We start from the raw sequence: 16,247 nt of genomic DNA, 5'->3' as shown, positions 1-16,247 counted from the left end.
ATCTCAAGTGGTGCACATCTCCTGCTGAGCACATCTCCTGCGGCACACATCTCCTGCTGCGCACATCTCCTGCGGTGCACATCTCCTGCTGCGCACATTTCCGGCAGTGCACATCTCTTGCGGCGCACACCCTGCGGTGCACATAAATGAAACATTTACTTACAAAAAAAAAATAATAATTAACTCAAATTAATAAAAAAACTGTGCGCACTAATCCTGCAATGCACATCTCCTGCTCTGCACATCTCCTGCTGCGCACATCTCCTGCTCTGCACATCTCCTGTGACGCACATCTCCTGCTGCGCACATCTTCTGCGGCACACATCTCCTGCGGTGCACATCTCCTGCTGCGCACATCTCCTGCAGTGCACATCTCTTGCGCACACATCCTGCGGCGCAAATCTCCTGCTGCGCACATCTCCTGCATTGCAGAACATAAGATGCACATAAATAAAATTAATAAAAAAACTGTGCGCACACATCCTGCGGCGCACATCTCCTGCGGCGCACATCTCCTGCGGTGCACATCTCCTGCTATGTACATCTCCTGCGGTGCACATTTCCTGCGGCGCACATCTACTGCGTGCACATCTCCTGCTATGTACATCTCCTGCGGCGCACATCTCCTGCGGCGCACATCTCCTGCGTGCACATCTCCTGCGCGCACATCTCCTGCTGCGCAAATCTCCTGCAGTGACCCTCCCTCGTCGCACACCCTGCGGTGCACATAAATGAAACATTTATTTACAAAAAATAATAATAATTAACTCAAATTCCTAAAAAAACTGTGCGCACACATCCTGCGGCGCACATCTCTTGCGGCACTCATCTCCTGCGGCGCATATCTCCTGCGTACACATCTCCTGCGGTGCACATCTCCTGCTGCGCACATCTCCGCCGGTGCATATCTCTTGCGGCGCACCTCCTGCGGCGCACACCCTGCGTTGCACATAAATGAAACATTTATTTACAAAAAAATAAAATCAAATTAATAAAAAAACTGCGGCACACATCTCCTGCTGCGCATATCGCCTGCGGCGCACATCTCCTGCTATGTACATCTCCTGCGACTCACATCTCCTGCGGCGCACATCTCCTGCAGTGCACATCTCCTGCTGCGCACATCTCCTGCGGTGCACATCTCTTGCGGCGCACATCCTGCGGCGCACACCCTGCGTTGCACATAAATGAAACATTTATTTAAAAAGAAAATTATAATAATTAACTCAAATTAATAAAAAAACTGTGCGCACACATCCTGCGGCGCAAATCTCCTGCTGCGCACATCTCCTGCATTGCAGAACATAAGATGCACATAAATAAAATTAATAAAAAAACTGTGCGCACACATCCTGCGGCGCACATCTCCTGCGGCGCACATCTCCTGTTCTGCACATCTCCTGCTGCGCACATCTCCTGCTCTGCACATCTCCTGTGACGCACATCTCCTGCTGCGCACATCTCCTGCTCTGCACATCTCCTGTGACGCACATCTCCTGCTGCGCACATCTCCTGCAGTGCACATCTCTTGCGGCGCACATCCTGCGGCGCACACCCTGCGGTGCACATAAATGAAACATTTGTTTACAAAAAAATATTATTACATCAAATTAATAAAAAAACTGTGTGCACACATCCTGCTGCGCACATCTCCTGCTGTGCACATCTCCTGCGTTGCACATCTCCTGCGTGCAGATCTCCTGCGGCGCACATCTCCTGCGGTGCACATCCCCGGTGGCGCATATCGCCTGCGGCGCACATCTCCTGCTTTGTACATCTCCTGCGGCGCACATGTCCTGCGTGCAAATCTCCTGCTATAGACATCTCCTGCGGCGCACATCTCCTGCGGCGCAAATCTCCTGCGTGCACATCTCCTGCGTGCACATCTCCTGCGGTGCACATCTTCTGCTGCGCACATCTCCTGTGGTGCACATCTCCTGCGGCACTCATCTCCTGCGACGCATATCTCCTGCGTACACATCTCCTGCGGTGCACATCTCCTGCTGCGCACATCTCCGCCGGTGCATTTCTCTTGCGGCGCACCTCCTGCGGCGCACACCCTGCGTTGCACATAAATGAAACATTTATTTACAAAAAATAAAAAAATCAAATCAAATTAATAAAAAATCTGCGGCACACATCTCCTGCTGCGCATATCGCCTGCGGCGCACATCTCCTGCTATGTACATCTCCTGCGACTCACATCTCCTGCGGTGCACATCTCCTGCTGCGCACATCTCCTGCGGTGCACATCTCTTGCGGCGCACATCCTGCGGCGCACACCCTGCGGTGCACATAAATGAAACATTTATTTACAAAAAAATATTATTACATCAAATTAATGAAAAAACTGTGTGCACACATCCTGCTGCGCACATCTCCTGCTGTGCACATCTCCTGCGTTGCACATCTCCTGCGTGCAGATCTCCTGCGGCGCACATCTCCTGCGGTGCACATCTCCGGTGGCGCATATCGCCTGCGGCGCACATCTCCTGCTTTGTACATCTCCTGCGGCGCACATCTCCTGCGTGCACATCTCCTGCTATGTACATCTCCTGCGGCGCACATCTCCTGCGGCGCACATCTCCTGCGTGCACATCTCCTGCGTGCACATCGCCTGCGGTGCACATCTCCAGTGGCGCAGATCTCCTGCTGCGCAAATCTCCTGCAGTGACCCTCCCTCGTCGCACACCCTGCGGTGCACATAAATGAAACATTTATTTACAAAAAATAATAATAATTAACTCAAATTCCTAAAAAAACTGTGCGCACACATCCTGCGGCGCACATCTCCTGCGGCACTCATCTCCTGCGGTGCATATCTCCTGCGTACACATCTCCTGCGGCGCACATCTCCTGCGGTGCACATCTCCTGCTGCGCAAATCTCCGGCGGTGCACATCTCTTGCGGCGCACATCCTGCGGCGCACACCCTTCGTTGCACATGAATGAAACATTTATTTACAATAAAATTATAATAATTAACTCAAATTAATAAAAAAACTGTGCGCACACATCCTGTGGCGCAAATCTCCTGCTGCGCACATCTCCTGCATTGCAGAACATGCAGTGCACATAAATAAAATTAATAAAAAAACTGTGCGCACACATCCTGCGGCGCACATCTCCTGCGGTGCACATCTCCGCACACATCCTGCGTCGCACATCTCCTGCAGCGCATATCTCCTGCGTACACATCTCCTGCGGTGCACATCTCATGCTGTGCACATCTCCTGCGGTGTACATCTCCTGCGGTGCACATCTCCTGCTGCGCACATCTCCGGCGGTGCATATCTCTTGCGGCGCACATCCTGCGGCGCACATCTCCTGCGGTGCACATCTCCTGAGGCTCACATCTCCTGCGGTGCACATCTCCTGCGGTGCACATCTCCTGCTGCGCACATCTCCGGCGGTGCACATCTCTTGCGGCACACATCCTGTGGCGCACACCCTTCGTTGCACATAAATGAAACATTTATTTACAAAAAATTTATAATAATTAACTCAAATTAATAAAAAAACTGTGCGCACACATCCTGCGGCGCACATCTCCTGCGGTGCACATCTCCTGCGGCGCACATCTCCTGCGGTGCACATCTCCTGCTGCGCACATCTCCTGCGGTGCACATCTCCGCACACATCCTGCGGCGCACATCTCCTGCGGCACTCATCTCCTGCGGCGCATATCTCCTGCGTACACATCTCCTGCGGTGCACATCTCCTGCTGCGCACATCTCCTGCGGTGTACATCTCCTGCGGCGCACATCTCCTGCGTGCTAATCTCCTGCGTGCACTTCTCCTGCGGTGCACATCTCCTGCAGCGCACATCTCAAGTGGTGCACATCTCCTGCTGAGCACATCTCCTGCGGCACACATCTCCTGCTGCGCACATCTCCTGCGGTGCACATCTCCTGCTGCGCACATTTCCGGCGGTGCACATCTCTTGTGGCGCACACCCTGCGGTGCACATAAATGAAACATTTACTTACAAAAAAAAATAATAATTAACTCAAATTAATAAAAAAACTGTGCGCACTAATCCTGCAGCGCACATCTCCTGCTCTGCACATCTCCTGCTGCGCACATCTCCTGCTCTGCACATCTCCTGCTCTGCACATCTCCTGCTGCGCACATCTTCTGCGGCACACATCTCCTGCGTTGCACATCTCCTGCGTGCAGATCTCCTGCGGCGCACATCTCCTGCGGTGAACATCTCATGCTGCGCACATCTCCTGCGGTGTACATCTCCTGCGGTGCACATCTCCTGCGGCGCACATCTCCTGCGTGCACATCTCCTGCTATGTACATCTCCTGCGGCACACATCTCCTGCGGCACTCATCTCCTGCGGCGCATATCTCCTGCGTACACATCTCCTGCGGTGCACATCTCCTGCTGCGCACATCTCCTGCGGTGTACATCTCCTGCAGTGCACATCTCCTGCCGCGCACATCTCCGGCGGCGGTGCACATCCTTCGGCGCACACCCTTCGTTGCACATAAATGAAACATTTATTTACAAATAAATTATAATAATTAACTCAAATTAATAAAAACACTGTGCGCACACATCCTGCGGCACACATCTCCTGCGTGCTAATCTCCTGCGTGCACTTCTCCTGCGGTGCACATCTCCTGCGGAGCACATCTCCTGCGGTGCACATCTCCTGCTGCGCACATCTCCTGTGGTGCACATCTCCTGTTGCGCACATCTCCTGCGGTGCATATCTCTTGCGGCGCACATCCTGCGTTGCGAACCCTGCGTTGCACATAAATAAAACAGTTATTTACAAAAAAATTAAAATTAAATCATATTAATAAAAAAACTGCGGCACACATCTCCTGCTGCGCATATCGCCTGCGGCGCACATCTCCTGCAGCGCACATCTCAAGTGGTGCACATCTCCTGCTGAGCACATCTCCTGTTCTGCACATCTCCTGCTGCGCACATCTCCTGCTCTGCACATCTCCTGTGACGCACATCTCCTGCTGCGCACATCTCCTGCTCTGCACATCTCCTGTGACGCACATCTCCTGCTGCGCACATCTCCTGCAGTGCACATCTCTTGCGGCGCACATCCTGCGGCGCACACCCTGCGGTGCACATAAATGAAACATTTGTTTACAAAAAAATATTATTACATCAAATTAATAAAAAAACTGTGTGCACACATCCTGCTGCGCACATCTCCTGCTGTGCACATCTCCTGCGTTGCACATCTCCTGCGTGCAGATCTCCTGCGGCGCACATCTCCTGCGGTGCACATCCCCGGTGGCGCATATCGCCTGCGGCGCACATCTCCTGCTTTGTACATCTCCTGCGGCGCACATGTCCTGCGTGCAAATCTCCTGCTATAGACATCTCCTGCGGCGCACATCTCCTGCGGCGCAAATCTCCTGCGTGCACATCTCCTGCGTGCACATCTCCTGCGGTGCACATCTTCTGCTGCGCACATCTCCTGTGGTGCACATCTCCTGCGGCACTCATCTCCTGCGACGCATATCTCCTGCGTACACATCTCCTGCGGTGCACATCTCCTGCTGCGCACATCTCCGCCGGTGCATTTCTCTTGCGGCGCACCTCCTGCGGCGCACACCCTGCGTTGCACATAAATGAAACATTTATTTACAAAAAATAAAAAAATCAAATCAAATTAATAGAAAATCTGCGGCACACATCTCCTGCTGCGCATATCGCCTGCGGCGCACATCTCCTGCTATGTACATCTCCTGCGACTCACATCTCCTGCGGCGCACATCTCTTGCGGCGCACATCCTGCGGCGCACACCCTGCGTTGCACATAAATGAAACATTTATTTAAAAAGAAAATTATAATAATTAACTCAAATTAATAAAAAAACTGTGCGCACACATCCTGCGGCGCAAATCTCCTGCTGCGCACATCTCCAGCATTGCAGAACATAAGATGCACATAAATAAAATTAATAAAAAAACTGTGCGCACACATCCTGCGGCGCACATCTCCTGCGGCGCACATCTCCTGCGGTGCACATCTCAAGTGGTGCACATCTCCTGCTGAGCACATCTCCTGCGGCACACATCTCCTGCTGCGCACATCTCCTGCGGTGCACATCTCCTGCTGCGCACATTTCCGGCAGTGCACATCTCTTGCGGCGCACACCCTGCGGTGCACATAAATGAAACATTTACTTACAAAAAAAAAATAATAATTAACTCAAATTAATAAAAAAACTGTGCGCACTAATCCTGCAATGCACATCTCCTGCTCTGCACATCTCCTGCTGCGCACATCTCCTGCTCTGCACATCTCCTGTGACGCACATCTCCTGCTGCGCACATCTTCTGCGGCACACATCTCCTGCGGTGCACATCTCCTGCTGCGCACATCTCCTGCAGTGCACATCTCTTGCGCACACATCCTGCGGCGCAAATCTCCTGCTGCGCACATCTCCTGCATTGCAGAACATAAGATGCACATAAATAAAATTAATAAAAAAACTGTGCGCACACATCCTGCGGCGCACATCTCCTGCGGCGCACATCTCCTGCGGTGCACATCTCCTGCTATGTACATCTCCTGCGGTGCACATTTCCTGCGGCGCACATCTACTGCGTGCACATCTCCTGCTATGTACATCTCCTGCGGCGCACATCTCCTGCGGCGCACATCTCCTGCGTGCACATCTCCTGCGCGCACATCTCCTGCTGCGCAAATCTCCTGCAGTGACCCTCCCTCGTCGCACACCCTGCGGTGCACATAAATGAAACATTTATTTACAAAAAATAATAATAATTAACTCAAATTCCTAAAAAAACTGTGCGCACACATCCTGCGGCGCACATCTCTTGCGGCACTCATCTCCTGCGGCGCATATCTCCTGCGTACACATCTCCTGCGGTGCACATCTCCTGCTGCGCACATCTCCGCCGGTGCATATCTCTTGCGGCGCACCTCCTGCGGCGCACACCCTGCGTTGCACATAAATGAAACATTTATTTACAAAAAAATAAAATCAAATTAATAAAAAAACTGCGGCACACATCTCCTGCTGCGCATATCGCCTGCGGCGCACATCTCCTGCTATGTACATCTCCTGCGACTCACATCTCCTGCGGCGCACATCTCCTGCAGTGCACATCTCCTGCTGCGCACATCTCCTGCGGTGCACATCTCTTGCGGCGCACATCCTGCGGCGCACACCCTGCGTTGCACATAAATGAAACATTTATTTAAAAAGAAAATTATAATAATTAACTCAAATTAATAAAAAAACTGTGCGCACACATCCTGCGGCGCAAATCTCCTGCTGCGCACATCTCCTGCATTGCAGAACATAAGATGCACATAAATAAAATTAATAAAAAAACTGTGCGCACACATCCTGCGGCGCACATCTCCTGCGGCGCACATCTCCTGTTCTGCACATCTCCTGCTGCGCACATCTCCTGCTCTGCACATCTCCTGTGACGCACATCTCCTGCTGCGCACATCTCCTGCTCTGCACATCTCCTGTGACGCACATCTCCTGCTGCGCACATCTCCTGCAGTGCACATCTCTTGCGGCGCACATCCTGCGGCGCACACCCTGCGGTGCACATAAATGAAACATTTGTTTACAAAAAAATATTATTACATCAAATTAATAAAAAAACTGTGTGCACACATCCTGCTGCGCACATCTCCTGCTGTGCACATCTCCTGCGTTGCACATCTCCTGCGTGCAGATCTCCTGCGGCGCACATCTCCTGCGGTGCACATCCCCGGTGGCGCATATCGCCTGCGGCGCACATCTCCTGCTTTGTACATCTCCTGCGGCGCACATGTCCTGCGTGCAAATCTCCTGCTATAGACATCTCCTGCGGCGCACATCTCCTGCGGCGCAAATCTCCTGCGTGCACATCTCCTGCGTGCACATCTCCTGCGGTGCACATCTTCTGCTGCGCACATCTCCTGTGGTGCACATCTCCTGCGGCACTCATCTCCTGCGACGCATATCTCCTGCGTACACATCTCCTGCGGTGCACATCTCCTGCTGCGCACATCTCCGCCGGTGCATTTCTCTTGCGGCGCACCTCCTGCGGCGCACACCCTGCGTTGCACATAAATGAAACATTTATTTACAAAAAATAAAAAAATCAAATCAAATTAATAAAAAATCTGCGGCACACATCTCCTGCTGCGCATATCGCCTGCGGCGCACATCTCCTGCTATGTACATCTCCTGCGACTCACATCTCCTGCGGCGCACATCTCTTGCGGCGCACATCCTGCGGCGCACACCCTGCGTTGCACATAAATGAAACATTTATTTAAAAAGAAAATTATAATAATTAACTCAAATTAATAAAAAAACTGTGCGCACACATCCTGCGGCGCAAATCTCCTGCTGCGCACATCTCCAGCATTGCAGAACATAAGATGCACATAAATAAAATTAATAAAAAAACTGTGCGCACACATCCTGCGGCGCACATCTCCTGCGGCGCACATCTCCTGCGGTGCACATCTCAAGTGGTGCACATCTCCTGCTGAGCACATCTCCTGCGGCACACATCTCCTGCTGCGCACATCTCCTGCGGTGCACATCTCCTGCTGCGCACATTTCCGGCAGTGCACATCTCTTGCGGCGCACACCCTGCGGTGCACATAAATGAAACATTTACTTACAAAAAAAAAATAATAATTAACTCAAATTAATAAAAAAACTGTGCGCACTAATCCTGCAATGCACATCTCCTGCTCTGCACATCTCCTGCTGCGCACATCTCCTGCTCTGCACATCTCCTGTGACGCACATCTCCTGCTGCGCACATCTTCTGCGGCACACATCTCCTGCGGTGCACATCTCCTGCTGCGCACATCTCCTGCAGTGCACATCTCTTGCGCACACATCCTGCGGCGCAAATCTCCTGCTGCGCACATCTCCTGCATTGCAGAACATAAGATGCACATAAATAAAATTAATAAAAAAACTGTGCGCACACATCCTGCGGCGCACATCTCCTGCGGCGCACATCTCCTGCGGTGCACATCTCCTGCTATGTACATCTCCTGCGGTGCACATTTCCTGCGGCGCACATCTACTGCGTGCACATCTCCTGCTATGTACATCTCCTGCGGCGCACATCTCCTGCGGCGCACATCTCCTGCGTGCACATCTCCTGCGCGCACATCTCCTGCTGCGCAAATCTCCTGCAGTGACCCTCCCTCGTCGCACACCCTGCGGTGCACATAAATGAAACATTTATTTACAAAAAATAATAATAATTAACTCAAATTCCTAAAAAAACTGTGCGCACACATCCTGCGGCGCACATCTCTTGCGGCACTCATCTCCTGCGGCGCATATCTCCTGCGTACACATCTCCTGCGGTGCACATCTCCTGCTGCGCACATCTCCGCCGGTGCATATCTCTTGCGGCGCACCTCCTGCGGCGCACACCCTGCGTTGCACATAAATGAAACATTTATTTACAAAAAAATAAAATCAAATTAATAAAAAAACTGCGGCACACATCTCCTGCTGCGCATATCGCCTGCGGCGCACATCTCCTGCTATGTACATCTCCTGCGACTCACATCTCCTGCGGCGCACATCTCCTGCAGTGCACATCTCCTGCTGCGCACATCTCCTGCGGTGCACATCTCTTGCGGCGCACATCCTGCGGCGCACACCCTGCGTTGCACATAAATGAAACATTTATTTAAAAAGAAAATTATAATAATTAACTCAAATTAATAAAAAAACTGTGCGCACACATCCTGCGGCGCAAATCTCCTGCTGCGCACATCTCCTGCATTGCAGAACATAAGATGCACATAAATAAAATTAATAAAAAAACTGTGCGCACACATCCTGCGGCGCACATCTCCTGCGGCGCACATCTCCTGCGTGCACATCTCCTGCTATGTACATCTCCTGCGGCTCACATCTCCTGCGGCGCACATCTCCTGCGTGCACATCTCCTGCGTGCACATCTCCTGCGGTGCACATCTCCTGCTATGTACATCTCCTGCGGCGCACATCTCCTGCGGCGCACATCTCCTGCTATGTACATCTCCTGCGGCACTCATCTCCTGCGGCGCATATCTCCTGCGTACACATCTCCTGCGGTGCACATCTCCTGCTGAGCACATCTCCTGCGGTGTACATCTCCTGCGGTGCACATCTCCTGCCGCGCACATCTCCGGCGGCGGTGCACATCCTGCGGCGCACACCCTTCGTTGCACATAAATGAAACATTTATTTACAAATAAATTATAATAATTAACTCAAATTAATAAAAAAACTGTGCGCACACATCCTGCGGCGCACATCTCCTGCGTGCTAATCTCCTGCGTGCACTTCCCCTGCGGTGCACATCTCCTGCGGAGCACATTTCCTGCGGTGCACATCTCCTGCTGCGCACATCTCCTGTGGTGCACATCTCCTGTTGCACACATCTCCTGCGGTGCATATCTCTTGCGGCGCACATCCTGCGTTGCGAACCCTGCGTTGCACATAAATAAAACAGTTATTTACAAAAAAATTAAAATTAAATCATATTAATAAAAAAACTGCGGCACACATCTCCTGCTGCGCATATCGCCTGCGGCGCACATCTCCTGCAGCGCACATCTCAAGTGGTGCACATCTCCTGCTGAGCACATCTCCTGCGGCACACATCTCCTGCTGCGCACATCTCCTGCGGTGCACATCTCCTGCGGCGCACATCTCCTGCGGTGCACATCTCCTGCTATGTACAGCTCCTGCGGCGCACATCTTCTGCGGCGCACATCTCCTGCGTGCACATCTCCTGCTATGTACATCTCCTGCGGCGCACATCTCCTGCGGCGAACATCTCCTGCGTGCACATCTCCTGCGTGCACATCTCCTGCGGTGCACATCTCCTGCTATGTACATCTCCTGCGGCGCACATCTCCTGCGGCGCACATCTCCTGCGTGCACATCTCCTGCGTGCACATCTCCTGCGGCGCACATCTCCAGTGGCGCACATCTCCTGCTGCGCAAATCTCCTGCAGTGACCCTCCCTCGTCGCACACCCTGCGGTGCACATAAATGAAACATTTATTTAAAAAAATAATAATTATTAACTCAAATTCCTAAAAAAACTGTGCGCACACATCCTGCGGCGCACATCTCCTGCGGCACTCATCTCCTGCGGCGCATATCTCCTGCGTACACATCTCCTGCGGTGCACATCTCCTGCTGCGCACATCTCCTGCGGTGTACATCTCCTGCGGTGCACATCTCCTGCCGCGCACATCTCCGGCGGCAGTGCACATCCTGCGGCGCACACCCTTCGTTGCACATAAATGAAACATTTATTTACAAATAACTTATAATAATTAACTCAAATTAATAAAAAAACTGTGCGCACACATCCTGCGGCGCACATCTCCTGCGTGCTAATCTCCTGCGTGCACTTCTCCTGCGGTGCACATCTCCTGCGGCGCACATCTCCTGCTGCGCACATCTCCTGCGGTGCACATCTCTTGCGGCGCACATCCTGCGGCGCACACCCTGCGGTGCACATAAATGAAACATTTATTTACAAAAAATAATAATAATTAACTCAAATTCCTAAAAAAACTGTGCGCACACAGCCTGCGGCGCACATCTCCTGCGGTGCACATCTCCGGTGGCGCATATCGCCTGCGGCGCACATCTCCTGCTTTGTACATCTCCTGCGGCGCACATGTCCTGCGTGCACATCTCCTGCTATGTACATCTCCTGCGGCGCACATCTCCTGCGGCGCACATCTCCTGCGTGCACATCTCCTGCGTGCACATCTCCTGCCGTGCACATCTCCAGTGGCGCACATCTCCTGCAGTGACCCTCCCTCGTCGCACACCCTGTGGTGCACATAAATGAAACATTTATTTACAAAAAATAATAATAATTAACTCAAATTCCTAAAAAAACTGTGCGCACACAGCCTGCGGCGCACATCTCCTGCGGCACTCATCTCCTGCGACGCATATCTCCTGCGTACACATCTCCTGCGGTGCACATCTCCTGCTGCGCACATCTCCGCCGGTGCATATCTCTTGCGGCGCACCTCCTGTGGCTCACACCCTGCGTTGCACATAAATGAAACATTTATTTACAAAAAAATAAAAAAATCAAATCAAATTAATAAAAAAACTGCGGCACACATCTCCTGCTGCGCATATTGCCTGCGGCGCACATCTCCTGCTATGTACATCTCCTGCGACTCACATCTCCTGCGGCGCACATCTCCTTCAGTGCACATCTCCTGCTGCGCACATCTCCTGCGGTGCACATCTCCGCACACATCCTGCGTCGCACATCTCCTGCGGCGCATATCTCCTGCGTACACATCTCCTGCGGTGCACATCTCATGCTGCGCACATCTCCTGCGGTGCACATCTCTTGCGGCGCACATCCTGCGGCGCACACCCTGCGGTGCACATAAATGAAACATTTATTTACAAAAAATAATAATAATTAACTCAAATTCCTAAAAAAACTGTGCGCACACAGCCTGCGGCGCACATCTCCTGCGGTGCACATCTCCGGTGGCGCATATCGCCTGCGGCGCACATCTCCTGCTTTGTACATCTCCTGCGGCGCACATGTCCTGCGTGCACATCTCCTGCTATGTACATCTCCTGCGGCGCACATCTCCTGCGGCGCACATCTCCTGCGTGCACATCTCCTGCGTGCACATCTCCTGCCGTGCACATCTCCAGTGGCGCACATCTCCTGCAGTGACCCTCCCTCGTCGCACACCCTGTGGTGCACATAAATGAAACATTTATTTACAAAAAATAATAATAATTAACTCAAATTCCTAAAAAAACTGTGCGCACACAGCCTGCGGCGCACATCTCCTGCGGCACTCATCTCCTGCGACGCATATCTCCTGCGTACACATCTCCTGCGGTGCACATCTCCTGCTGCGCACATCTCCGCCGGTGCATATCTCTTGCGGCGCACCTCCTGTGGCTCACACCCTGCGTTGCACATAAATGAAACATTTATTTACAAAAAAATAAAAAAATCAAATCAAATTAATAAAAAAACTGCGGCACACATCTCCTGCTGCGCATATTGCCTGCGGCGCACATCTCCTGCTATGTACATCTCCTGCGACTCACATCTCCTGCGGCGCACATCTCCTTCAGTGCACATCTCCTGCTGCGCACATCTCCTGCGGTGCACATCTCCGCACACATCCTGCGTCGCACATCTCCTGCGGCGCATATCTCCTGCGTACACATCTCCTGCGGTGCACATCTCATGCTGCGCACATCTCCTGCGGTGCACATCTCTTGCGGCGCACATCCTGCGGTGCACATCTCTTGCGGCGCACATCCTGCGGCGCACACCCTGCGTTGCACATAAATGAAACATTTATTTACAAAAAAATTATAATAATTAACTCAAATTAATAAAAAAACTGTGCGCACACATCCTGCGGCGCAAATCTCCTGCTGCGCACATCTCCTGCATTGCAGAACATAAGATGCACATAAATAAAATTAATAAAAAAACTGTGCGCACACATCCTGCGGCGCACATCTCCTGCGGTGCACATCTCCTGCTGTGCACATATTCTGCGGTGCACATCTCCGCACACATCCTGCGGCGCATATCTCCTGCGTACACATCTCCTGCGGTGCACATCTCATGCTGAGCACATCTCCTGCGGTGTACATCTCCTGCGGTGCACATCTCCTGCTGCGCACATCTCCGGCGGTGCATATCTCTTGCGGCGCACATCCTGCGGCGCACATATCCTGCGGCTCACATCTCCTGCGGCACTCATCTCCTGCGGCGCATATCTCCTGCGTACACATCTCCTGCGGTGCACATCTCATGCTGAGCACATCTCCTGCGGTGTACATCTCCTGCGGTGCACATCTCCTGCTGCGCACATCTCCGTCGGTGCATATCTCTTGCGGCGCACATCCTGCGGCGCACATATCCTGCGGTGCACATCTCCTGAGGCGCACATCTCCTGCGGTGCAAATCTCCTGCGGAGCACATCTCCTGCGGAGCACATCTCCGGCGGTGCACATCTCTTGCGGCACACATCCTGTGGCGCACACCCTTCGTTGCACATAAATGAAACATTTATTTACAAAAAATTTATAATAATTAACTCAAATTAATAAAAAAACTGTGCGCACACATCCTGCGGCGCAAATCTCCTGCTGCGCACATCTCCTGCATTGCAGAACATGCGGTGCACATAAATAAAATTAATAAAAAAACTGTGCGCACACATCCTGCGGCGCACATCTCCTGCGTGCCAATCTCCTGCTGCGCACATCTCCTGCGGTGCACATCTCCTGCGGTGCACATCTCCTGCTGCGCACATCTCCTGCGGTGCACATCTCCGCACACATCCTGCGGCGCACATCTTCTGCGGCACTCATCTCCTGCGGCGCATATCTCCTGCGTACACATCTCCTGCGGTGCACATCTCCTGCTGCGCACATCTCCTGCTATGTACATCTCCTGCGGCGCACATCTCCTGCGGCGCACTTCTCCTGCGTGCACATCTCCTGCGTGCACATCTCCTGCGGTGCACATCTCCAGTGGCGCACATCTCCTGCTGCGCAAATCTCCTGCAGTGACCCTCCCTCGTCGCACACCCTGCGGTGCACATAAATGAAACATTTATTTACAAAAAATAATAATAATTAACTCAAATTCCTAAAAAAACTGTGCGCACACATCCTGCGGCGCACATCTCCTGCGGCACTCATCTCCTGCGGCGCATATCTCCTGCGTACACATCTCCTGCGGTGCACATCTCCTGCTGCGCACATCTCCTGCGGTGCAAATCTCCTGCCGCGCACATCTCCGGCGGCGGCGCACATCCTGCGGCGCACACCCTTCGTTGCACATAAATGAAACATTTATTTACAAATAAATTATAATAATTAACTCAAATTAATGAAAAAACTGTATGCACACATCCTGCGGCGCACATCTCCTGCGTGCTAATCTCCTGCGTGCACTTCTCCTGCGGTGCACATCTCCTGCGGCGCACATCTCCTGCGGTGCACATCTCCTGCTGCGCACATCTCCTGCGGTGCATATCTCTTGCGGCGCACATCCTGCGTTGCGAACCCTGCGTTGCACATAAATAAAACAGTTATTTACAAAAAAAATTAAAATGAAATCATATTAATAAAAACACTGCGGCACACATCTCCTACTGCGCATATCGCCTGCGGCGCACATCTCCTGCAGCGCACATCTCAAGTGGTGCACATCTCCTGCTGAGCACATCTCCTGCGGCACACATCTCCTGCTGCGCACATCTCCTGCGGTGCACATCTCCTGCTGCGCACATTTCCGGCGGTGCACATCTCTTGCGGCGCACACCCTGCGGTGCACATAAATGAAACATTTACATACAAAAAAAAAATAATAATTAACTCAAATTAATAAAAAAACTGTGCGCACTAATCCTGCAATACACATCTCCTGCTCTGCACATCTCCTGCTGCGCAGATCTCCTGCTCTGCACATCTCCTGTGATGCACATCTCCTGCTGCGCACATCTTCTGCGGCACACATCTCCTGCGGTGCACATCTCTTGCGGTGCACATCCTGCGGCGCACACCCTGCGGTGCACATCTCCGGTGGCGCATATCGCCTGCTGCGCACATCTCCTGCTGTGCACATCTCCTGCATTGCACATCTCCTGTGTGCAGATCTCCTGCGGCGCACTTCTCCTGCGGTGCACATCTCCGGTGGCGCATATCGCCTGCGGCGCACATCTCCTGCTTTGTACATCTCCTGCGTGCACATCTCCTGCGTGCACATCGCCTGCGGTGCACATCTCCAGTGGCGCAGATCTCCTGCTGCGCAAATCTCCTGCAGTGACCCTCCCTCGTCGCACACCCTGCGGTGCACATAAATGAAACATTTATTTACAAAAAATAATAATAATTAACTCAAATTCCTAAAAAAACTGTGCGCACACAGCCTGCGGCGCACATCTCCTGCTATGTACATCTCCTGCGACTCACATCTCCTGCGGCGCACATCTCCTGCAGTGCACATCTCCTGCTGCGCACATCTCCTGCGGTGCACATCTCTTGCGGCGCACATCCTGCGGCGCACACCCTGCGTTGCACATAAATGAAATATTTATTTACAAAAAAATTATAATAATTAACTCAAATTAATAAAAAAACTGTGCGCACACATCCTGCGGCGCAAATCTCCTGCGGTGCACATCTCCGCACACATCCTGCGTCGCACATCTCCTGCGGCGC

This window comes from Pleuronectes platessa, chromosome 23 (assembly GCF_947347685.1).
Source record: "Pleuronectes platessa chromosome 23, fPlePla1.1, whole genome shotgun sequence".
NCBI classification, from domain to species: Eukaryota; Metazoa; Chordata; class Actinopteri; order Pleuronectiformes; family Pleuronectidae; genus Pleuronectes; species Pleuronectes platessa.
Note: the sequence above shows the minus strand (reverse complement) of the source record.